This window comes from Pseudonaja textilis, chromosome 2 (genome assembly GCF_049901715.1).
Source record: "Pseudonaja textilis isolate UNSWEBS1 chromosome 2, rPseTex1.2, whole genome shotgun sequence".
NCBI classification, from domain to species: Eukaryota; Metazoa; Chordata; class Lepidosauria; order Squamata; family Elapidae; genus Pseudonaja; species Pseudonaja textilis.
The window spans coordinates 150,576,455-150,598,940 of NC_141991.1; the positions used below are offsets into that span (position 1 = coordinate 150,576,455).

General features: G+C 45.1%; 1 long non-coding RNA gene across 1 annotated transcript; it reads left to right on the plus strand.

The window, feature by feature from the left end:
- The first annotated feature begins 19,558 nt into the window (after nt 1-19,558).
- Nucleotides 19,559-21,411, plus strand: LOC148127168 (uncharacterized). The gene is made up of 2 exons (XR_015742006.1): nt 19,559-20,472; nt 20,901-21,411. It is a non-coding gene; the product is annotated as an uncharacterized LOC148127168 (long non-coding RNA).
- The last annotated feature ends 1,075 nt before the right edge of the window (nt 21,412-22,486 follow it).

Below are 22,486 nucleotides of genomic sequence, written 5' to 3' on the forward strand. Positions count from 1 at the left end.
AGTTCTTATGTTCTTCAATACGTGCACTTATTCTTCTGTTCGTTTGTCCAATGTATGTGGCGGGGCAGGCAGTGCAGGGGATTTCATATACTCCTTGGTTTTCTAATTCGATTTTGTCTTTGGGGTTTCTTAGGAGGGTGGATATTTTTCTGTTTGTGCAGAATGCTGTTTTAATGTTGTGTTTTTGGAGGATCTTGCTGATTTTGTCTGTGGTGCCTTTTATATATGGGAGGAGGGCTTTGCCGTTTTCTTGTTCTCTGTCTTGGATTTTGGTTGGGGTTTCTTTTTGGATTAGGTGGGTAATCTTCCTTCTTTGGAATCCATTGGCTGTTAGTACATTGGTGAGAGTGTGTAGTTCGGCTTTTTGGTGTTGTTCATCAGCTAAGCATTTTGTTCTGGAGATGAGTGTCTCAGCTACGGAATTGATCTGTGCTGGGTGGTGGTGTGAGAGTGCATGTAGATAGCGGTTTGTATGTGTTTTCTTCTGGTAGATGGTGTGTCCTAGGGAGCCATTGGATCTTTTGTATACCAAGACATCTAGGAAGGGGAGTTGATTGTTGGCTTCTGTTTCCATGGTGAATTGTATTTTGGGGTGTAGGCTGTTGAGGTGTGTGAGGAAGTTGTTCAGTTTTTCTTTCCCGTGTGGCCAGATTATGAAGGTGTCATCTACGTATCTGAGCCAGAGTTTGGGTTTGTGGTCGTATTTTTCTAGAGCTTGTGTTTCAAAGTGTTCCATGTAGAGGTTTGCGATGACAGGTGAGAGGGGTGATCCCATGGGTGCTCCTTCTATTTGTTTGTATTTTTGTCCATTGTAGGTGAAGTATGTATTGGATAGGCAGTGGTTGGTCAGATCTAGGATGTGCTTGGGGGGGGTTGTATTTGTTTTGGATGGCTGTCAAGGCTTCTTTTATTGGCACTTGGGTGAAGAGGGATATGACATCGAAGCTTACTAGTAGGTCGCTGGGTTGTAAGTTTTGTTTCTTTATGATCTCGATGAACTGGAATGAGTTTCTTACGTGTGAGTTGATGGATTCTGCATAGGGTTGTAGTTGTTTGGCGAGAAATTTGGCCAGGTTTTGTAGAGGTGAGCCTATGGAGCTGACTATGGGTCTGAGTGGGGTTCCTTCTTTGTGTATCTTGGGGAGACCATAAAGCTTAGGGCATCTGGATGATTTCTCTCTGGGTATAATTCTTTGCTGGGTTTCTTCACTGATGGGGAGGCTTTTATTTTGGATTTGGTAGTTTTTTCTAGGTAGGTGGTGGGGTCTGTCTTTAGGGGTTTGTATGTGGGGTCTTGGAGTAGGTTGGTTAACTTGGTTTGGTAGTCAGATGTGTTCATAACCACTGTCGCGTTGCCCTTGTCTGCTGGTAGGATTATTATGCTGGTGTCTTCTTTCAGGTTAAGTAGTGCAGTTTGTTCTTCTTTGGATAAGTTGCTTTTGGGTGGTTTGCTAGTGCAGAGGATGTTGGTGATTTCGAGTCTGATTTTGTTAGCATCATCAGGGTTGGTTTTGGTCAGGCTGGTTTCAACTCCGCATATGATGGTTTCTGTGGGGATGTGTTTGGGAGCGACAGCAAAGTTGAATCCTTTTGAAAGGACCTTGGTTTCAGCTTCGGTGAGGATCTTGTCTGAGATGTTGTGCACTGTTTGTTTCATGTGTGGCTGTGGGGGGAGAGGAGTTGGTTTCTGGCATTGTTGTAGTTTTCTGAGTTTGTTGGTGTGTGTGTCTGTCTTGAGGGTGGTCTGTGTTTCAGCTCTCCAGACAGCGAGTTGTTTGGATTTGTCCCAAAGTAGGGGTGAATCTTGTTGCTGAGTCTGAGGTGGAGTGTGAGGAGGTCTTTGTTGATTTGGTCTAGGAGAAACCTTTTTGTGTGAAGTTCATTTCTAATTAGGGCCAATTCTGTTCTTTTTAGGATGCGTTTGGTGGCTGCTGTGTTGGTGTGGAATTTCAATTGGAAGCTTGTGGGAATTAAATTTTGATCTCGGCAGTTGCATAGGAATGCAAGGTCACATAAAATGGAAGCTCTTTGGACTTCAAGTTTTTCATAAGTCCTGGTCAGATGGTGGGTTTCCTCCCGTAGAGGTGCAATATTTGTTTTCTGAGGTTTCGGGTATTTGTATGTGGATCTTTGGTCGTTCGGGTTTTCTCCCGCGTAAGATTGAAGTATCTAGGCAACGTTTCGATGAAGTCTCATTCATCATCTTCAGGCTTCTGTCTTCGGCTCTGTGCTTCTCAGAGTGATGTGAGCTTGCAGCCGCTTCTTCCTTTTAACTGCTAGTGGGGGTGTGACTTGATTGGGTGGGGGCTTGGCTGTGTTCTGATTGTGTGTGTGTGTGTTCTCATTGGTAGGGGTTTTGGCTGTGTTGTGATTGGTTGGGGGGTTGGCCGTGTTCTGATTGGCTGGAGGCGTGTTCTGTTCAGGTGGGGGCTTGGTTGTGCTCAGGTTAGTCTTAGTTGCTGGGGGATTTGAGCTGGTGAGCTGTGATCCTGCTGTTTGGCTTCGAGTTCGTGGTCGTGCTGCATCTTCATGGTGGGTGTATGTTTGCTTCATGTATGGCTCGGAGGGGTTTGAAGTGGGTAGTGATGCAGCTGCAGTGTGGCTTCTGGTCCGTGGTCGTGTCTCACCCACACAGAAGATGAGACACGACCATGGACCAGAAGCCGCACTGCAGCTGCATTCTCTACGCGGGAGAAAACCCGAACAACCAAAGATCCACATATATATATATGATAAATATCTGATTGTCCATAAAAATGAATTTTTGAAATGGTACATTTTTGCACCATTTTTTAGTTTAAGTTACCATACTGGTTAATAATTAGCACTATACAAACAGGAAGAGTTTGGTCTTTATTGAATTACCAGTCTTTCCCAGATCACAAAATTCAGGGGAAATTTCCATAAGAAATTTCCATAATTTCTGTTAATATGTTCAAATTAATGGGATTAGATTTTTGTTCAGATTACTTAGAATGCTGTCAGCTTGGACATGTTTATGTGTTCAAAAGTGAAGAGCTCAAAGACAATTAGAGCCAATTGTTTGCTATTATTTGAGGGCAGTGGTTGACTTTTGTGGGGTATGTGCAGGGGTGGGATTCAAATTTCTTAACAACTGATTCTGTGGGCCTGGCCTAACTTGTGGGTGTGGCTTGGTGGTCATGTGACTGGGGTGGGAGTAGCTTGCTGATTGGGCGTGGCCAGGTGGCCATGTGACTGGTGAACCAAATTTAAGTGGTCCTCGCTTAATTACCAGGTCCTCGCTTAGTGGCCAGTTGCTTAGCAAGTGTTCTAATTTACAACTGACCTCCAGAGAGATACTTGGCCTGTTTTTGGAGCTTTGACAGCCACGCATGCACGCACACACACACACACACACACACACACACACACACGCTCTCTTCTAACCCTGCTATTCTTTGATTCTGTAAGGATCTCCTGCTGGAGCAGGGGATTGGACTAGATGACCTCTGAGATCCCTTGCAGGCCAGACCTAGATTGCTGTGCTGCTTCAAAGTCTTCTGAAGCCAGGGTTTATGTCCTTCTTTCTTTTTCCTCTCTCTCCTTCCTTCCCTCCCTCCTTCCATGTATTTATCTATCCATCCATATATCTCATTTACTTTCTCCTCTTTCCCTCTTTCTTTCTTTTTTTCTTTCTTTTTTCCCCTTCTTTCTGCCCCTTCCTTCCATTCCCTTTCTTCCTTTCACTTCCTTTCTCTCTCCCTTTTTCTTTCTTGCCCTTTTCTCTTTCTTTTCTTTCTTGTATCTTCCTTCTCTCTTTCTCTCTTTCCCTCTCTTTCTTTCTCTCTTTCTGTAACCCCCTCTCTTTCTCTCTCCACCCTCCCCCTCTCTCTCTTTCTGTCCCTTCCTCCTATCCTCTCTCCTTCTAAAGCTAGGAAGCCCACCTGAAACACACACATATACACACACACCCAGGGGTGGGATTCTACCAGTTTGGCCTGATTCTATTGTATTCTGCCTATCAGAGAATAAGCCTGCAGGCAGGGACTGTGCTTTTTATTCTTTGTGCAGGGTCTTAAAAAAATACATGCAATCAACAGAAGCAAACGAGGCAGGTTAGAAACAAGAGGATGCTCAGAGCAACCCTAGTTCTACAGTATCATAGAATAAGAACAGCCAGAAGAAAGGCAATAGCAGGAAGGAAGGAAGGAAGGAAGGAAGGAAGGAAGGAAGGAAGGAAGGAAGGAAGGAAGGAAGGAAGGAAGGAAGGAAGGAAGGAAGGAAGGAAGGAAGGAAGGAAGGAAGGAAGGAAGGAAGGAACCACCCTACTGAGGGCTGCAGAATCATGCAGCCTTTAACATTTCAGATTGGTGACCCTTCTTAGACCCAACTGATACTTCTTATTGTATTTAGAGTACATGAGTTTCAGTCCCAAAGATGCTCCTTCTCCCCAGGAGCCCAACCTTCAATTCTGGATGAATACTTCTGCATCCTTTCGCTCTTTGTTCCTCAACATCCTTTTTACATTGGATCACAAGCTATTGAATCAGATCAGAATCAAGGACAACAGTTGCAGTTATGTAGATGTAAAAGAGACTAGAGACTTTACAGCCTTCACCCCAATCCAAGATGGCAGGCAAAACAGGAACCTCAGGCTCAATACTTTTATCTCCTTTTATTTTATCTCTTTTATTCATAGCAGAGAACTTACACAAACAAAACTGTTAGATCTGGGAGGATGGTTCAAGAACAGAGGCAAGACTCAGATAACAACAACAGCTCTTTATTAGTGACTTCAGATCTGAGCAAAACATCCCAGCCGCAGCAGCCCCTTATATAGGACTGGCTGCGGCTAGGCAGCCAATGAAGGCGATTTGAGTTTGCCGCTCTTGGCTGGGCCAATCGCAGCAGCCCATTTACTAGCCAATCGGATCAGTCTGTGGTGACCAATCATGATCCGCTATTCACGGGCCAATCAGAGTTGCAGGCTTTCGAGCCTGCTAGTCCGGAACAAAAACAAACTTTACAAGAATAATAACATCTTTAGAAATGATCCTTTCTTCAAGAACCAGACATTAGGAACTGTGAATGGAGAAACTTTATTATTTACTTAGACTCTATGTAACCTCAAGAATTCACCTGAAGGTATCAGGCAGCCCAAGACTGACAAATCAAACTTAACAACTTCCATGAATGCAAAAAAAAAAAAAAAAAACAGAAATGTAACAGTCAAACATCCCATGTTCTTAACAAAAATGAATTTGTAGCACAGAAGGGAAAATACCAAATTTTGTAAACAGAAGATTCCTAATGCAATCAGGTGCCTATATGCTGACTTTCTATATGACCCCATTATTCCTTCCATCTCTGTCACTCTGGGGGCAGCCACTCAGGGGTGGGATTCTCTCTTTCCCTCTCTTTCTTTCTTTCCCTCCTCTCTCTCCCCCTCTCTCTCTCACTCACACACACAAACACACATACTGAGGGAGGGGGTGAGCTGAGGGAGGGGGTGCTCACGCATAAAGTGGCAGCCTTTAAAGTGGCAGGGAGGATTTAAAGCAGCTGCCTCAGCCCTCCGAAAGCATCTCCAAGTGGAACGGAGACGGCTGGGGTGGGGGGCAGTTGCATTGCAGTTGCATGCCACCCCCTCCTCCCCCCTTTCTTCCTTTTCCCACCACCCGCTGCTGACTGCAGCTCACAGGATCACAGTTTGTCCCAGACCAGGTGTGTGTGTGTGTGTGTGTGTGTGTGTGTGTGTGTGTGTGTGTGTGTGTTTGCAACAACTGTGGTGGGGGGGTGCTCATGGCCCTGCTGCTTTAAGTGTGCAGTGACAGCTGCATGCTTTAAAGCAGCATGCTTTAAAGCAACCCCCCCACCAGCCCTCCGAAAGCATCTCCATGGGCTGCAGAGGTGGAGGATCTGGCTGCTTCCCGTTTTGCCCCCAGGAGAAGCAGGCAGAGGCGGCGGAGACACTCTGGTGACAATGCTACTTATGGGCGGCAACCAGATCCACCATCCAACCAGTCTGCCACAGGGTAGGGAGAGCTGGGAGAACACAGTGTGGCGGCTTAGCCAGCTAGCTGAGCCCAGGGACGTGGGGGGGGGGGCAGCTAGGTAGGCTGGGCGAGGCCAGGGGAGCCCCGGGGACAGTGGGGGAAGGGTTAGCGCAACTCGCAGGCTTACCTGTGAGCAGGCAGATCAGCAGAGGCTCATGTCGGCTCCAGGCTGCTGGGAGAGCTGCTCCCGCCAGAGCAAAAACCTTGCAAGTCCCCCTCCCTTCGGAAACGGCTCCTGGGCAGCAGAGAGAAACAGGATTCAACTGATTCCTGAAGGGAGGGGGACTTGTAAGCTTTTTGCTCTGCTGCAGCGAAAGGCAGGCAACCATGGCTGGCCTGGTGGGCAAAAGCAGGCTTCAGGCATGTTGCGCATGTGCACAATGTCACGCATGTGCAAAAACAAAAACCAATTCCAGGAGTGGAGGAGCGGGCGGAGGGGGTGGGGCCAGCCAGGGGGCAGTTTTACTGGTTCTCCGAACTGAGAGGAACGTTAACATCCGGTTCTATAGAACCGGTGAGAACCGGCAGAATCCCACCCCTGGGTATGTGATCAAAAGTGGATTTACCATGCCAAGCTAAGCATTGTGCAATTGCAAAAATAACAGCAGATTTGAATTCTTGGTGTAAAAACACATATTTTTAGAATCCCTCACTGAAAAAAATTGCAAAAATTAATTTTTACCCCCATTAAATGACACAACCTAATATATCAAGATGGCTTTGCAACCCATTTGTCTTATGTGATCAATATGGGGCTTTACTTGTCTGTTAGCTGTATTTTTTCCTTTTCATTAAGAGCAAAATGTATTTCTCTTCTCAATCCTCTACTTTCAAGGACAGCACTATTGATAGTGCTTGCTTTCCTTTTGAAGAAGATCTCTGGATTTTTATTCATATTGTGGTATCTGTATTTAGCTCATAAATATCTATGTAGAACATAGATAGAGCACCAGTTTAATAGTCTATAGGCAGTCAAAGTTCATGTCTCTTGTTGTGACTGTGAGGCCCCGATAAATCTCCAAATGGCCTCAGAGATTCTCAGAAAGAGTGCTAATGACCAGGTGATTGCAAGGAATATAAATCTTTCCATTCTCCACCATTCAGTCAGGACTGAAGAAGCTTCTTAGATGAGAAGCAAACTGTTTCAAAGGAAAAGCTAAGTCCAGTTGCCTTTTGAAAAAGCACCTTTGAGTTTCTCATGGTCGATCTCTAGATAGGTCACCAGACCCTTAGAGTGCTGTTCTAGTTTACTTGTAGCTAAACTTCATAAAAATGCAATTAGCAGTTTGTGGATTCTTGGAATTCTGACTACCAAGCTCAAAGAGCAACAAGAACCTATGTAGGGGTTTTTTCGTGACTTTTATTGGTTTGAGCCTCATGCTAGAGGCTTTCAAGAGAACCTCCCCTGGAGATGGGGCTTATATAGTTTATTTTATTGATGATGTTATATTACCTACTGACTAGTTGGAGCTTATATAGCAGATCAGTTTCATCCTTTTTCAGACTCTTCAGGCACAGGTATCCTCCATAGCAGAGGAGTGCAAGGTGTGTAGGTTCAAATTCCACTAAAGAACTGAACAAAGAACATCTGTGTCCTAACCCAGTCCACACACATACCCATACTCAGCACGAGGAGAGTACCATATTTTTCAGACTATAAGACACTCCAGACTATAAGATGTACATCAGGTTTAGAGGAGGAAAACAAGAAAAAAAAATCTGCCTCTGCCTCCTCCACCCATTTGCCACCGCCTGCTCGCCACCACCTGTTTGCAGCCACCATGGCCCATTTGACACAGTCCGTACAACATGGCCCACTTGCTGTGGCCCATTCTTTACTGCTGCCACCCATTCACCGCCACCCATTCATCACCGCCCGGTTGCCACCACCATGGCCTGGTCACCACGACCCAGTCACCATGGCCCAATTGCTGCCGTCACTGCCACTTCACCACTGTGGCCTGGTCGCCATGGCCTAGTTGCTACAGCCTGGTCACCACAGCCCAGTTGCTGCCAATCACTGCAAACGGGTGGCAGCAGCGATGATAGACAGCTATCTCCACCACCTAGAGCAGCTGATTGGCACCGCACCAACCTCCCTCCCCACCAGCTGCAATATTTGCTCTATAAGACACACAGACATTTCCATCCACTTTTGGGTGGGGGAGAGTGCATCTTATAGTCTGAAAAATACTGTGCAGAGTAACCCTTGTATAAAAAGGATATGCACACACAGAAAACAGTTTATGAGAACAGTTATGAAGAAATATACAGCCACATAGAGTTGAACAAGTTGTATTAATGTTTACTTGTAGAAATAGCACAGTCCAAAGTCTTCTTAATGGTTCCATGTCTTTTACAGCAGGCAAATATCAAACCATAATACAACAAATAACCTTTGATATCAACAGAATATCAAAATAAACAGGGTTAGTCAGTATCGGTCCATAGTCAGTCAGTATCAGTATCAAGAGAGATCATCAGTGAAAAAGAGAAAGGGAAATAAACCATGGTCTATAGCTCCCTCTTATGGCAACTTGTAGCATAATTAACCAACCAGAAACAGCGTAATACATTACAGTATTTTTCCTTAAAGCTACAAACATATATATTTGTAGTTTATATATTGTCAACCCAACTATGTTATTTACATATACATAACAAATACGGTGTGTGTTTATTGCATACAACCAACTCTGTAGCCCTTCCAGAGGTCCCAACCATGTGTGCAGTCTTCAAAGTCTGCTCCAAGTGACCTAGACAAAATGAAGGGAATGGAAACAAAATGTGCTGCAGTTGTGGGAAACCACACATATCCTTCCTAGAAGAATGAAATATTTTGAGGAATATTTTTAAAAGGCAGGTTAAAATATTTTCCCTAAAAGAGAAATAAAAAATCTTAAGGGAGATAGAAACTCAGAGCCCCAGCTCCCTGCCACCAGCAGATCACTGGAAGCTTTCAAAAAAAAAAAAAAAACTGGACTGCCATCTGTCAAAAATGTTGTAGGGTCTGCTTGGGCAGAGGGTTGGACTAGAATGACCTACAACAATTTGTTAATCTGTATCTGTATCAGATATTTTGTGCCCATTAAGAAAGACTGAGCTAGCATATCTACAAAACAAAATACCTTCAGCTCCAGGGAGAAGGGATTAAGACATGACCCTTCAGGACATAATAGGATGCAGAGCTCCCTATATTGCACAATCTCCTAAGGACAATGCATCACTCTCAGAATCTTCAACCAAACTTAGCTCAGACAAACTCCTAGGGTTTGTACATGGCCCTATAGGAGTCTGATAACAGCCATAGAATACATGTTCTTGCACAGGAACAGGAAATTCAAGTGCAAAGCCTAAGAGAAGGTATAAAAACCCCTCAGTCTCAACTCCATGTGGTCAGTTGCACCAGAACCATGTGCTTGATGGTTCTGCTTCATCATTAAACTACCAGCCTCCATGTTTTCAGTTTCTTTCTCCCATCTTGGGACAGAACCAGATGGATATTTTCTGCACCTGTGGCCCAGGAACAATGCCAGCAGCACAACATCCCTGATAACACTCTAGGCTCAAAGCAGAGCAAAGGTAAAAATGATTTCAATAGGTAAAAGGCACAATGAAGGCAACATGACTCCAGCAGGCTCAAGGCACAATGAAGCTGAGTTGGTTTCAATGGGTTCAAGGAACATTAAAGACAACTTGACTTCAATTGGTGCAAGGCACAATGACAGCAAACAGTCTCAATTAGTTCAAGGCAGTGGATCAAGTGGATCAATAAATCCATGAATTACAAACGGTTGGCTCCGACAAATACCAGGTTGCAAGCACCAAGGTAAATAGGTGCCAACTAGTGCGCTTCATTAAGAGAAATGAGGCAGCCTCCATGTAAGCAGCCTTGCCAACGCTCTGCATGACCTAGGCAGAGACGGCAACTCTTTTGTAGTGATTGGCTGCAACTGGACCTCTTCTCCAGTCCACACAACTGGCTGGTCATCCACACTGACTGGCTGCAGCTGCACCTCTCTCTTCTGCAGCCAGGTGTTTTCTGGCCAGTCTCCCTATAGTTCCTCCCAGATGTCCCTGGAGCCAGCCCTTCATCATCTGAGGGAGCTATCACAATCTAGTAGGGACTTTACTTTATCTGAAGAGTTCCAATAAGGATGAAAGTGGTCTAGTAGTACACCCTACTAGTCAGAAGCTACTATAACATGTCTAACTTCATGGGATGCTTGCAAACGTGTTTTTTTTAAGCCTTGCCTCCCTTAACGTGGAGTAAGAATAAGAGGCTTATGAGACTGGTAGACAGAAAAGTGACTTGCAAGCTCTTTTTAATGTTATGTCTGTCTTAACTCTAAGAATGTTGGCTTCTTTACCTGTTACAACCTTCTTTGCTTCCAGTAGGTCCCCACATTCGTCTTTGCAATGATAGGCATAGCTCTATCTGCAAATTCTGTTCATACTGCTGCATGGGGTATCATTAATTTGTTTATTAACCACCGGAGAGCTTGTCATTTATATACTGGTAGTATTTTCATGTTGAGAAGAGGTTGGGTTAGCTGAAGCCTTTGCTTGTACAATTTTTAATAAAAATCCTTCCTGTAATGTAATGATGTCTCTTTGCTGCCTCTTCATTTCTATACATTCATCATCCCTAAGGTCATTCATGTGGAGAGTGAGGCAACAATTATTGTAGAGGCTTCTGATTACAAAAGCCCTCTGGATGTTCTAGTTACCATCTATAACTTTACCCAGAAGAACATTATCAACACAAACCAAACTAGAACCTCAAAATAGTATGATGGTCTCTGCAAAAATAAAATTGAGCAATTGGGGGAGAAGGGCCTTAGTAAGAGAAGTGACCAAACCCGATGGTCACTCTGACTGAGCTCCAGAGATCCTGTGTGGAGATGAAACAGAGTTCCAGAAGGGCAACCATCATTGCAGCCCTCCATCGATCGGGGCTTTTATGGCAGAGTGGCTAGACAGAAGCCTCTCCTCAGCGCAAAACAGTGCAAAATTAGTATTGTTGAATTTTCTCTAATTATATATTTTTGTGTGCATTTCTTTGAGTTGCAAACTTTTTCAGCATCCAATGGCTCAAGCAGCTGAAAACTTTCATATTTAATAGTAATCTATTGTGTCCAAGAGGCAACCGGGGAATGTACTGTGCAAGCCTGGTATTGTAGAAGAGAAGATCTGAAGGAAGCATTTGGTAATGAAATAGAAATCATGTTAAAATTAAAGCAGGGGCAGGAGAACGAAGGGGAAAAGATGGAACGCCAAGGAAAGAGGGATAGGTCGACCTAAAGGAAGGTGAGGAAAACCCAAATACTGTAGTAACAAAGAAGGGAAGCTTAAAAAATCACTTGCTAGTGAGGATTTTCTTTTTCTCTGCATTGAATTGGTCCACCCCAAGTAAGACAACACAGGGTGATGTGGCACTTATTGCCTTCCATAACCTTCCCCGCCCCCTCAAACAAGGTTTTGTGAGCAAGACTAAAAGAAAGAAAATAGTTTTTCCTTTCTGCTAATTGAGAAAGATAGGGACACCCATACACTCAATATCTTGGCTAACATTGTGGAGAAGCCTTATGTTATGTCCTGAGAACCCTAGGAGTTCTCACTCAGGTCCATTCACTTTGCGGGGGCGTTCTTCCCCTTCACTCATTGGTTGGTTCTCCCCAGCAGCCAGCTATAAAAGCAGGCTGCGGGGTCCAACCAGTCGCTGATCGCTGCGAGCCAGTTCCCGGCTTGGCAAGCACGGTCAGCCCTTTATTGTTATAATAAAGTATTGTTGCACTCATGCTCTGGTTCAGCCTCTCTTTTCCCAAACTTAACACTGGCGACGAGGGTGGGATGGCTACCAGAAGCACCTTGCAACCGCTGAGTCACTAGCCGCCGATCCGCAGCCAGAGAGAGCGATCAGCCGGCGATAAGAGCAACGCTGATCCGCAGCCAGATAGAGCGGTCAGCAAACAGAAAGAGCAAACGCTGATCCGCTGACAGAGAAAGCGGTCAGCAAGCAATAGAAGCGAACGCTGATCCGCAGCCAGAGAGAGCGGTCAGAATCGAAAGTTAGAAGCGTCTGTAGCCGCTTGTTAGCCCAGCTACAGGAAAAGTGAAGCGCTGCGAGCCGCAGCCGCTAGTCGTTTAGGCGCGAAATTCAAACGGCTGTCATTTGAATTTCAAACCTAAAAGGTACAGCACGGTGCTGTAGTCAAGTCACTGACGCCCACACAGGCGCGAATTCAAACGCTGCCAACGGCTGACAGCCAAACTGTGTGCTAACCCAGAGAGAAAGAGAGGATTGCGAAAAGCCTCTCCAGAGCTGAAATCACTTGCCTGCCACAGGCACTAGAACCTTTTTTGGCCGCTGCCCCAGAGAGATTTTGTCCACAGGTTGTTCCACCGGTCCCATCACCATGAATTCCAATCCAGTCTTCCCAGCGTTCAAACCGGATGAGGAGAAGTGGGAATCATACAAGAACCGCTTCAACCATTATATCGATGCAATCGGGCTGGCTGATGCTGGGGAGCATCGGAAAAAATCGTATTTCCTGATCTACTGTGGAGCCATCGTTTTCGATACTGCCACAGCCCTCGTGGCTCCACGTGAGTTGAAAAACGTTCCTTGGTCTGAACTACTTGAAATCCTCACTAACCACTATTCTCCCAGGCCCTCACAGATTGCCAGGAGATTCACCTTCCGTATGAGGAAGCAATCGGACAAGGAGACCATCAATCAGTACATGGCCGCCCTCAGAACAGCAGCACTGCATTGTGGGTTTGGAACCTACCTGGAGGACATGCTCCTCGATCAACTAGTCTGCGGGGTCAAGGACCTCCACCTTCAGAGGCACCTTCTCGCTAAAAAGGACCTCAACCTAGCACAAGCCGTCGAGGAGGCCTTGGCAGCAGAACTGGCAGCGCACTCAGCCACCGAAATCCATGGCCCGACTGCAAAGCTAACGACAGTTCCAGTCCACTCCGAGGAGGTGGTAGCAGAGGAAGCCCCTAGTGATGAAAACGACGTCCACCGCCTCTCCAACGCCAGACGGCCGCAGGTAGGAGCCAAACAAGAAAACATCGGTCCGCCCAAGCACATCACCCTGTGCCTAGCCTGTGGTGGATCTCATCTGAGGGCCACCTGCAAGTTCAAAGGAGCCACCTGCAATAACTGCCATAAAAGGGGCACATCGCGAGAGTCTGCCAAGCCCCTCAAAACTCACCACAAAGGCACCCCCCCTTCTCACACTCTGGACCGCAGAGGCAAGTATTGAACTGTCGCACTCACCACCATGCCAAGCACACTTGCCACACTGTTAGTAAAATCTCTCTCTCCGTTTCCTTAGAAGGTAAACCGTGCCGCATGGAGGTTGACACAGGGTCAGCGCTCTCAATTATCTCGTGGAACACCCTCAAGAGGCTCCAGCCCAGCCTTTCAACTAGCCGGCTCCAGAAGTGCCAGTTTAGCCTGAAGGACTACCAGGGGAGGACCATTCCTGTAATCGGCAGAGGCAAGTTCCTTGTCAATTTTAGAGCTTTTAAAGGTCACCTACCTCTAGTGGTAGTTAACGGCAATCTCCCTACTTTATTGGGGCTCGATTGGTTTCCCCATCTCGGCCTAGGGCTAACAGGAGTCCATGCTGTCTCAACCTCTGACACTGACTCCTTATTCGCTGATTACTCAGATGTATTCAGCGATGAGCTGGGGTGTTATAACGGTACCCCTATCTCATTCTCAGTCGACCCCCAGGCAGTCCCAATCAGACTAAAACCGCGGAGGGTCCCATTCGCTATTCGGCCAAAACTAGATGCGGAATTGGATAAACTGTTAAAACAAGGGGTCATTGAGCCAACAGATTTCGCCAAATGGGAGACACCCATTGTCACACCCCTCAAAAAAGACGGTAGCCTGAGAATTTGCTCGGACTGCAAGACCACAATCAATAAGTTTCTACAAGTCAGCGCTTAGCCAGTGCCCGTCATTCAGCATTTATTACACACTTTTGAACCGGCAGCATTTTTGCCAAATTGGACATGTCTCAAGCGTATCAACAGTTCCCTGTTGACAACCAAACAGCGGAACTCCAGACCATTGTCACTCACAGGGGTGCTTTCCGATGCAAGCGTCTCCAATTTGGCGTAAGTGTTGCCCCAGGTATTTTTCAATCCCTCATGGAGCGGATTTTGCAGGGCCTCCTGGTGTAGTACCCTACTTCGACGACATCTTAGTCTCGGCCAGGGACAGACCCCAACTCTTCCAGAGAGTCAGAGCAGTGTTAGAGAGGTTCAGACAGCATGGCCTCAAATTGAAAAAGAAAAATGCGCCATTGCCACCAGACAGGTGGACTTTCTGGGTTATAAAATTGACGCCTCAGGCATTCACCCCCTGGAGTCCAAGGTTAAGGCAATTCACGAGGCACCCACTCCAACCTCCAAAACTGAACTACAGGCCTTCTTGGGGCTATTGAACTTTTACGCCTCCTTCTTGCCCCATAAAGCATCAGTAGCTGAACCCCTACACAGATTACTGGATAAAAATCACCTTGGCACTGGGGGCACAAAGAAGACGCTGCTTTTCATGCCGTCAAATCACTACTCATGTCAGAGGCGGTACTTATTCAATTCGACCCCAACCTTCCATTAGTGCTGGCAGCAGACGCATCTCCCTTTGGAATCGGGGCAGTATTAAGTCACAGGCTTCCCAATGGCGCCGAGGCTCCCATTGCTTTTTTCTCCAGGACGCTCTCTACAACAGAGCGCAATTACAGCCAGATCGATAAGGAAGCTCTAGCAGCTGTTGCAGCAGTGAAAAATTTCACGAGTTTCTCTTTGGCCATTTTTTCGAGCTGGTCACGGACCACAAGCCCCTCCTGGGTCTACTAGCTGGGGACAAACAGACCCCTCAGGTCCTTTCTCCTAGAATGACGAGATGGACCCTCTTCCTTGCAGCCTACTCCTACAGACTCATACACCGCCCAGGTAAAACATTGTCCCACGCTGATGCTCTCAGCCGCTGTCCCTTGCCGGCTCCAGCTGAAGACCCTGCTCCTGTCCACGCTATTTTTGAGGTCACCCAACTGGACCTCCCCATCACTGCCCTTGACATTGCTGCTAAAACCAAGGCAGACAAAACGCTCGCCCAGGTGCTCGACTGGGTGAGGAGGGGGTGGCCGGGTTGTAATGTTGAAAACAAATTCACACCTTTCAAGACCCGCATGCAGGAATTGTCCAGTTTGCAGGGCTGTCTACTGTGGGGCACTCGAGTGGTCATCCCGACCTCACTGCGTACCCGAGTTCTGGAGGCGTTGCACGAGGGACACCCTGGCATCATTAGAATGAAGGCATTAGCATGCAGCTACGTATGGTGGCCGGGCCTCGACGAGGACGTCGTCAGATGGGTAAGTTCCTGCAACATTTGCCAGGAATCCCGTCCTGCTCCTCCTATTGCCACCCCTACTAAATGGGAGAGCGCCAGCGCTCCGTGGTCCAGAATTCACATCGACCTGGCCGGCCCTTTGCATGGGAAAATGTTCCTAGTAGTCGTGGACTCCTATTCTAAATGGATTGACGTAGCACAACTATCCACGACCACCACACAAGCAATTACCAAAGTATTAACTCGCCTGTTTGTAACACACGGGCTACCCGACTCCATTGTCTCCGACAATGGCCCACAGTTCGCATCAACCGAGTTCAGCCGTTTTGCTGCTAACCTGGGTATCCGCCACATTTTCACAGCCCCATTTCATCCTGCCAGTAACGGATTGGCTGAAAGGGCCATCAGGACCACTAAAGAAGCCCTGGCGAGGTTCAGTAAGGATGATTGGCACCACAAACTCGCGCGTTTCCTGATGAGCCAGCACTCAACTCCATGTTCAGTCACCAATAAGTCCCCAGCTGAGCTCCTGATGGGCAGGCGCCTGAGGACTGTATTGGACAGACTGCATCCACAATACTGCCCTGACTCTCCCCTCGCTTCCACATCGGGGGTTAGACATTTTATCTTACAGGAGCCAGTATTCGCAAGGAACTTCGCTGGAGACCCCCTGTGGATCCCGGGCGAGATCGTGGCCATCACCGGACCCAGGTTGTATCAAGTCAAACTGGAGGACGGCCGTGTCTGGAGAAGGCACCTGGACCAGCTGCGTAGGCGTCTCAGCACCCTCGCTAGCAGGGACCCAGAATTACAAAACGAAGGGAGGCCTCAACATCAACCCCACATCCACATCCTTCCCGGCGACCAGTTTACACCAGCAGCCATTCCAGAAAGCCCGAATGCGGACAGCGGCGCCCAGACGGCTGACCAGTCCGATCCAGTCTACGGGAGCACGTCCCCAGTGACCAACCCTACGAGTCCCGGACTTGCCCGAACCGAGGGGCACGTTGGTGACACTTTACCGGCTCTGCTTTCCCAGACAGACCCTGAACGGACAGACAGCGTTCCAGAGCTGCGCCGTTCCGGGCGCCAACATAAACCTCCTGCCTACCTCAAAGACTATGCGTGTTCACATCTGGGGGGAAGGGGTGTTATGTCCTGAGAACCCTAGGAGTTCTCACTCAGGTCCATTCACTTTGCGGGGGCGTTCTTCCCCTTCACTCATTGGTTGGTTCTCCCCAGCAGCCAGCTATAAAAGCAGGCTGCGGGGTCCAACCAGTCGCTGATCGCTGCGAGCCAGTTCCCGGCTTGGCAAGCACGGTCAGCCCTTTATTGTTATAATAAAGTATTGTTGCACTCATGCTCTGGTTCAGCCTCTCTTTTCCCAAACTTAACACCTTAGGCTTTAAGAAGCATGTTTTCAGAATCTCTCAAGAAACTGACACCAAAATATATGCTTAAATTAGTATTTAGAGTTTATTAACGTGCAACAATAAGGAAGCATAATAAATGAATGATAAAGGAAAGGACTGGATTTCAGCGAGGAAGTATAAGAAAAGAAGCAATCATTAAATCATCCATAAATGAGATTAAGACTCAGAGAAAAGCTAGCTGTGGAAGAAACCTGGATAATCTGTATTGAGAACATGCAAAGTAAAATAAGGCTTAATGCAGTGTTTCTCAACTTTAGCAACTTTTGAGATGTTTGGACTCTCAGATTTCCCCAGCTAGCTTGCTCGGTGAGAAATTCTGGGAGTTGAAGTCCATACCTTAAAGTTGCTAAGGTTGAGAAATTCTATCTTAATGGAATCCTGCCTACACACTGCATTAGAAGTCTAGGTTATAAGTTTAGTTTAGATTCTGGAAGATTTTGCCCACAATCTGGGATAAACTTAAATTCCTTCCTTTTCTTCCATACAGCCAGCTGTTGCCTTCTGTCTCACACTATGAAGATCTTTGAGAAAATCCTTGATCAGCGCATTTGCAGCATTGCCCAACCCACCATTAACCAATGTGGCCTCATCAAAGGCTGTGGAACAACTAAGGCCATCTTTGCAGCCTGCCAGCTCATAGAGAAACACTGTGAGAAGAGACCGCCACTGCCCATGGCATTCCTAGACCTGGAGAAGGCATTTGATCATGTCCCACACCAACTGATCTAGTATGCCCTCTGGGATCATAGAGTATCTGAACCAATCATTGACTGGGTCAAAATGTTATATAAGAACACCAGCGGTCAGGTGTGATGCCCAGCTAGCCTCTCCAACAGATTCCCAGTGATGGTGCAACAAGGCTCTGCACTGTCAACACTTCTGTGGAAACCATCATGCATTACCTGTAGCAGAACGCACCCTGGACTGTGCTCTATGCTGCTGATGTTATGCTTGCTTTCACCACCAGACCTGAAACACAGCAGCAAGTCCAAATATGGAATGATCGTCTTAACCATTTCAGACTCCACCTCAACATCAAGAAAACTGAGTACTTAGAGACTGTCACCACTCCTGGAATGCTTCAAATCAGCTGGACATTTTTCAGCATCTGGGATCCCATCTCCAAGGCAATGGTGACCTCAATGGCAAGGTGCGAGCAAGGGTGAATGCAGCCTGGATGCATTGGTGAGAACTTACGGGTGCGTTATGTGACAGACAAATGCCAACTCATTTTAAATCTAAGATTTACAAGACAACCATCTGCCCTGTTGTACTGTATGGCACTGAACATTGGGCAGCAACAACAGGGACTGAAAGCTATCTCCATGGAAATGTGAATGTTCCATTAGATATCGGGCATCTCCCTTCTTGACCACATCACAAATGGCACCATTTTCTGGCATTTTGGTGTGGCACCAATTACAGAGAAATGAGATAATGATGGCTCTGCTGATATGGGCATGTCGAGAGAGCAGCACCTTCCACTGTTGCCAAGACAGCCTACCAACTAGAAGTCGATGGCCAGCAACCTCACAGGCGTCCAAAACAGAGATGGCAAGACACTATCAATAAAGATATGCAAGCCACAGGCCTGCACCCGAGACATAGGTTGACCGCACAAAGTGGTGTTCAATTATCCGAAAAGCGAACACTGCATCTGTGGGAATATGCTAGGAAGAAGAAGAAGAAGCCAACTGTTGCTGATGAGGAGAGCTTCAGAATAAATGACAGCCAGAAGGGCACAGATGGCGGGGAGGAATATGGGTGGTGAGGAGTTGAAATGGAGGCTAGCAGAAGCAAGGCGAGAGAAGTGTGAAGTCCTCACCAGTTGATGGCACAGACCATGCGAATACCAGAACTAAGACTATCAGAATACTGTCATTGAGTGGTGTGGTCATGTGATGTTCATCTTAACAACCATTTCTCTTAGGGATGGAAATTCTGGCCCCAGTGAAGGCTGATGAACTATAGTTTCAAGGTCAGTTGTGTGTGCATTCAGATCTAACTGAATTCTCTAGAAGCTTGCCATGATAAAGGTGTAGTTATGTATTCAGCTAAAGGATAATTTGTAGGGCCTTAGCTGTGTACATATTTATTATTTTCTGTTAGGAAGAAATATATTAATTCTAGAGTTTAATTGGTTTACTTTTTAAAGTAGATGTAGAGGTTGTTATGGTAGAGTTTGCATTGGATTTTTTGCATGTGAGATGTTGCAATATCATTTGGTTCATTGGTAGGTTATCACAAACAGCACATTACTCATACTGGACAGGCTTTTTCCTATTTGCAGGAGAATTAGGTGGTGGAAAGGTAACATGTTCTTGGTAACCAACAACATTGCATCTGCAGGCTCCAGGCATCTGCTGCCTTATTATCTTGGACCAATGTTCTGTGTTTTTAGGTTCATATCATTTTTCCTCATATTTCAACAAAATATTAATCCTGTCCACCTTTCCAGAATCTGATCACTTTTACTATCCCTGCCAGTCAGTTTTCACAATTCCTTTGACAATTGCCTAATCTGATTTTCTCTGCTTCTGGAAATAGCATGCACATTCCTCTAGCAGTACCACCCTGTATTGAAGAGAAAAAAAATGGAGACCTTCCCTGCCCCAGAAAAAGCTCCCCTGCAATCGCCTCATAGAAGCCTCTTCACCAGCTCACAGCCCAGCATAAGGGCAACCCGTACAAGAGAATTGCAACTTCACTTAACAACTGTGGCAAGAAAAGTAAAATGGGGCAAAATTAACATAACAACTGTCTTGCTTAGCAACAGAATTTTATTTGGCATTTCAAAGGGAACTGGTGAAAAAAGCTATGACATCAAATCTAATTATCCAGAAAATGTTGGGAATTGTAGCAAAGACCCCCTCTGTGTCTTCTGATCTCGCTTCAGCTTCTGCACAGCAACTCATGAATACTAAATCCATGGACCTCAGCAATTCAGTTCCCTAACACTGAGCCCATTACTCTCATCAGTATAGCAGGTAGAGGCCCAGACCTTCTAAAATTGTAATTAGAGAAAGAAGCCTGTTTTAAGACTTCATGGACCATGTGATTTGGGACTCTCTTTGGAATAAGAATGAACATTGGGTTGTAAGCTAAAGCAAACAAAGGCAAATCCCAGAATACTTTGCTGGAAGTAAAGAAGGGATTTAGGTGGATCTGAGTAAATGCCTCACAAGAAGGGCAGAAATCAATATGATAAGAGTACACAGTGCAGCCTGGCACTTCAGAATCTAATAGATTTAACATTGGTGGGTGATGGGATAGAAAGTGGTAATTGTCGGAAGAAGGCGGAGCCTCCTCATTGACAGACGGTAGATCGCAACTCTCTGCGGCTATCATTCGTGCTCTTTCGTCGGAGAGCCCCAATCATTCTGATTAGGGGCTGAAACTGCCTTGGAGGGGCAGCGGAGTAAGAGGAAGCAGCAAGCCTGATTGTGGGGAGCCGCTTCTCCCCACCCCCCGGGCTTGTTTCTTTTTCCTCCTGAAGACAACTGCAGCGATGGTCTAAAATGGCCATCCCGAAGAGGATAACTCAGCTCGACTAAGATTTGTGCAGGAGGGAAAAAAGAGGTGGATAACATCTGAACCGGGACAACTGGGCAATATAACCAAATAAAAGTACCCCGGAATCAAGGTAACATAGAATTTTTAAGAAAAGAAAAGTGAGCGGCGAAATTACAAAGGGACAGAGAAAAAAAGAAAAATATTTTTGACAGCTGAATGGGGCTTCGTACCGGGAAAGGAAGAAGCTGGAATTAAAGATTTAATGAAATTGGACTAAAATAATTTGGGAATAAACAAGTATAAAACTAAAGTTGGACTTAAGATTGTCAAAGAATAATAATAACAAAGTTTACAAATTGGAGACTGGATTCTGTTGGAATATTGAGGTTCGAAAAACCTGAAATAAAAATATAGGGGGAAAAAGTGAAGACTTTGTATAATGGAGAGTGTCACCTTGTGATAAAAATTTAGTTCAAATAAAAGGGAAAGCATCTTGTTTTGAATGAACTGGTGTGGATATAACATTACAGAAATATTGAAACAAAGCAAGAATTTTAGAAAGTGAAAGCAGAACCAGAATAAAGGAAAAAGCAAGGAAAGATTGTTTGTGGGACTGATTTATTTTTTTGGTATAAACCCTGGACTGGAATAGCTGAGAACTTTAAAAAACTGAAAGAAGAAAGAAGGAAAGTAAAAGTGGTTTCTTTTCGTGGACTTTAACAATCATAAAATATAGGAATGATGATATATCTTCGGGAATTAAAAATGGAACTTAAAAATATGAGAGAATTACTACAGGAAAGAGGCGAATCACTTTGCTCTGTGCTAGAAAAAATGGAAATGGTGATTGAAGAACAAAAAGAAAGATTCTCAGAGGAGGAGGAATCGACTCAAGGAGAAGACATTTTAAATAGACAATTAACACAAAGAACGCTACAAAGAAGTGGGGAAAGAAGGAAGGTTAAAAAGTTGAGTTTTAAGAAAGCAATTAAAAGAGGGAATACCTGTGAAGTCAGAAAAGGCAGGAAGATTCAGCAGAAAAGGGGAAAGGAAGATATTAAGAAAGAGATAAATTGGAATGAGAAAAGATGTGGGGAAAAGAGGGGGAGGAGAAGCAGTAAGAAACAGGCATGTGAAAGAAAGAAACACAGAACTAGTAAAATGTTGAAAGGAAATATGCTGTGGAATCCAATTGAAAAGATGTAATGATTAATGGTTTATTGGGAATTAAGATGAGGGAATAAAGGTATATTCTAATCATTAAGGTCACACTCAAAATAGTAAAAGAGGGGAAACTTGTTCTTTTTTCTTTTTGTGTGGGTGTGTTAAGATCTGTATTAATTTAGAATTCATAAAAAAATGTGTAATGGAAAGGGAATATGACAGACTAAAGAACCAGCTAAATTAATAAGTTTAATATAGATTATTAAAAGCAAGGAGAGACATTGGTAACTTCATTATTACCACTATTAGGCAAATATATATTGTTTATCTTTATGTTTAAAAACAAATACTAAAGGATTATATTTGAAATAATTGAAATGAAACAAAATTGATTGAGATTAATGAAAGAGGCTAGAATTAATGTGTTTGTTTCTCTCCTTACTGAAAATTTGGAATGGAAAAGGTAATAATAGAATTAAGTATGCATATATCAATGTATAATTTCTGTCATATTTGTATGTAAGGATGATGACCCGGAAATATGTTGTCCACTAAAAAGAGATTTTTGTTTTTAATGTGAAAAACTGAATAAAGTCTGTTATATATAAAAAAAAGAAAGTGGTAATTGTCTGCAAAGATAGGAGAGAATTAGCAGCAATATTTTATTATGGAACAAGAAAGTTTGATTCAGTTATTTAGTATGTTGCATAAACTCAAGCATTACTCAAGCTTTGTATAATAAACCATGGTTAACCAATTGCATAGTACAATATGTGAATTCTCGCAATATCTGCAAGGATTTGAACAGTGTAATAACTATAATTATAACTATAACTATCCAGGGGTGGGATTCAAATTTTTTAACAACCGGTTCTGTGGTTGTGGCTTAGTTGGTGGGTGTGGCTTGGTGGTCATGTGACTGGATGGACATGGCTTGGTGGTCATGTTATTGGCCGGTCATGGCCAACTCAATATCACTC